The following is a 3,294-nucleotide window of genomic DNA, read 5'->3' on the forward strand; positions in this document are numbered from 1 at the left end:
GCGTGGCGGTGTGTTGCTGAACACGCAGTGTTGTCCGTGGTGCTCGCACCCCCTATTAAGAACCATGTCCCACCTTCTGCAATGTCCGGGGCGACCATCATTAATCAGCGTGACTTCACTGTACTTGAGTAAACGTATCACTTCTGTTCGTCTCATTGCGCGTTTCTTTTTTCTTTTTTTTTTAAGTACCTTCTGCATTACAGAGTAATAGTGCTAGTTACGTATGGTCCAGGTTTCACCAAGCTCTGTTAGGTGGTCCACACCAGGGCATAATAAAGAATTTCTCCAGTGGTGATTATGAAAGGTTTGTTTAAAACTAATATATCTCGAGAAGTGCAGTAGAGGAAAAGTGATAAGGAAACTGATAGTAACGAATGGGTAACGAAATTTAGGATTAATGGCAGCTGGAAGTATATATTTAGAAACATGTTCACCAGCTGATGCATTTATCCGTGTTGTACGAAATGTGGTCAGAGAAGCAATGAAGGAAAAATGCAGTGTTGTGCCATAGACTAGACTAGAAGGAATTGTATGATCCCCTCCAAGGATGACAAATCTGAACTGCACATACATTGTTGCTGAAGGATCAAATATTTTTGTTGTGATACAAGTGGAGCCAATACTTACAAGTGTGTTATAATTTGCTCTTCTTAATAAACTGGAGTTACGTTCTTTATTCTGAATTACACTTTCTTATAGAGATGGTAGATGACTCAGAGGGCAAGTGCGTTGCCCACCAAATGGAAGCCTCACTGTTCGAATCCCGGGACGACACGTCGTTTTAATCTGTCATGAAGTTTCAAACCAGTGCACACTCCGTTCCCGAGAGAAAGTCTGGCATAATGTAATTTCGACACACAAAGGAATTACAGGCATCAGCTGTCACTGGTCAGCCGGCCACTGTGGCCGAGCGGTTCTAGGTGCCTCAGTCTGGAACCACGTGAGCGCTACTGTCGCAGGTTCGAATGCGGATGTGTGTGATGTCCTTATGTTAGTTACGTTTAAGTAGTTCTAAGTTCTAGGCGACTGATGACCTCAGGAGTTAAGTCCTATAGTGCTCAGAGCCATTTGAACCATTTGTCAGTGTGTGATGTCCTTATGTTAGTTACGTTTAAGTAGTTCTAAGTTCTAGGCGACTGATGACCTCAGGAGTTAAGTCCTATAGTGCTCAGAGCCATTTGAACCATTTGTCAGTGAGCGTTTTAAATCAATGGAAAAAGCTGAAAATTTGTGCTGGACTCGGATTCGAACATTATCTCCTGCTTACTAGACTGATACCCTGACCACTACGCTATCCGCACACTGTAATCATCGCAACTGCATGGATTACCCCACAACGCCTCCCGTCTAGCCCAAACTCCAAACGTATTCACAAACTATTGATTTAGTGCTTCTTGCCCATTAGACATTACTTACGGCAATTCCTCGATTCTCGTAAGAGTTCGGTGTGCACCCACACTGAAGGGATCATGGGTCACCCTCGCCTTAGTTATGTACGTGGTATTATATACACGGTGTGTAGTGTACCAACTTCGATGCTCTGGTGGATTAATTGGGAGATAATGTGTCGTTGACAGAGGGAAGAAGACATTTATTTCGAAGAACACTACCGAGGAACCTTAGATAAAAGGCTTTCGAAGCTGACTGCAGAACAATTCTACTGCCGCCAACATACATTTCGCGTAGGGACCACGAAGGTAGATACGAGAAATTAGGGTTTATACGAATTCATATGCCAACGGCCTTGCCGAAGTGGTAACACCGGTTCCCGTCAGATCACCGAAGTTAAGCGCTGTCGGGCTGGGCTAGCACTTGGATAGGTGACCATCCGGTCTGCCGAGCGCTGTTGGCAAGCGGGGTGCACTCAGCCCTTGTGAGGCAAACTGAGGAGCTACTTGATTGAGAAGTAGCGGCTCCGGTCTGGGAAACTGACAAACGGCCTGGAGAGTGGTGTGCTAACCACATGCCCCTCCATATCCGTATCCAGCGGCGCCTCTGGGCTGAGGGTGACATGGCGGCCAGTCGGTGCCTTTGGGCCTTCATGGCCTGTGCGGCAGGAGGAGGAGAGAATACGAGTTCATATAAATAGTCGTTTTTCCCACGCTCTATGTGCAAGTGTAACAGGAAAGGAAATGATTATGCGATACAACGTACACTCCGCCACGCACCGTACTGTGGCTTTCGCAGTATGTATGTAGATGAATTGCCCTAAGTCACATCAGCTAAACGTTTATGCTACAACAATTTTGAGGACTGCGGAAACTCAAAGATAATTACCAGAGTTAACAAGGAAATACACTAAGATAATTACCGGAGTTAATAAGGAAATACACTCTCGAACCATGTTTGCGTAAATGCGTTAGACCTAGGGAGAGCGATTTCGAGTATTTCGTGCTAAGTCCTTCTAATGTGATACGGCGTGACAACCTGTCCAGAGTGTGCAGTGCGTACAGTAAACGTGGCAAGACCTTACCGGAATTGTGGCACTGGAGAGCGTCCGCACTGGACAACAGCCCCTATTTAACAGGGCGCCTCTCCGTCGCTCGGAGCTATTTGAAACCACTCTTACGTGAGAATGTTTTAATTTAATTTCATCATAGGACGGTGTTTAATCCTTACCGAATTCCTGCCTGAGCAGTAATTACTCTTCAATTGGACCTTTCACTTCTTTGTCAGTTTCTTTTCAGTCATACGCACGCCACAACTTATCTGTGCTCATGGCTGTTACTTAAGCTGCAATTAAAGTTCCCACAAATGTTTAACGTCTTCTGCTGCTTTCTTGACGATGAATATGCTAATGAAAGTATTGACCCGTTATTGCCTGCAGCTGTGAACAATCGACTGACTTTCGTAACTGCTCTGCTATTCAATATGTATTTCGACGACCTCATTTTAAAACAACGTATCGACTGAAAGGTAAATATTCAAGAAAGCAAAAAATATTTCTAACTGTTAATTATACCCCACTGCTCATTTTCCTTTTGCAGAAAACGTTTTGTTTTGATAATAAATTTACGTTTTCAAATAATACAGCAATACAATTGTAATATCAACGTCTACATTGATTCTAAAATCAACGTACGGTTACTGTGCGTAGATCCACATTTTAGTTGATACAAGTTAACAAATTACTTTAAAAAGATTTGTGTCGCTGGTTTTCACCTGGAGATGCGATTGCAGTATTACGAAACCACTCGTGTATGATTCTGGTATAAAGGAATATCAGTAGCTAGTGCGGTTCACGGAAGGTTTTTATTGTAGAATATTTTAATAAGGAAGTTAAACGAATTTGTG

The 3,294-nt window shown here is 43.5% G+C and overlaps 1 pseudogene; it reads left to right on the forward strand.

Annotated features, from left to right (window-relative positions):
- The first annotated feature begins 1,734 nt into the window (after nucleotides 1–1,734).
- LOC126093123 (5S ribosomal RNA) lies at nucleotides 1,735–1,852 on the forward strand (annotated as a pseudogene).
- The last annotated feature ends 1,442 nt before the right edge of the window (nucleotides 1,853–3,294 follow it).

The sequence above is a fragment of the Schistocerca cancellata genome, chromosome 7 (genome assembly GCF_023864275.1).
Source record: "Schistocerca cancellata isolate TAMUIC-IGC-003103 chromosome 7, iqSchCanc2.1, whole genome shotgun sequence".
Classification (NCBI taxonomy): Eukaryota; Metazoa; Arthropoda; class Insecta; order Orthoptera; family Acrididae; genus Schistocerca; species Schistocerca cancellata.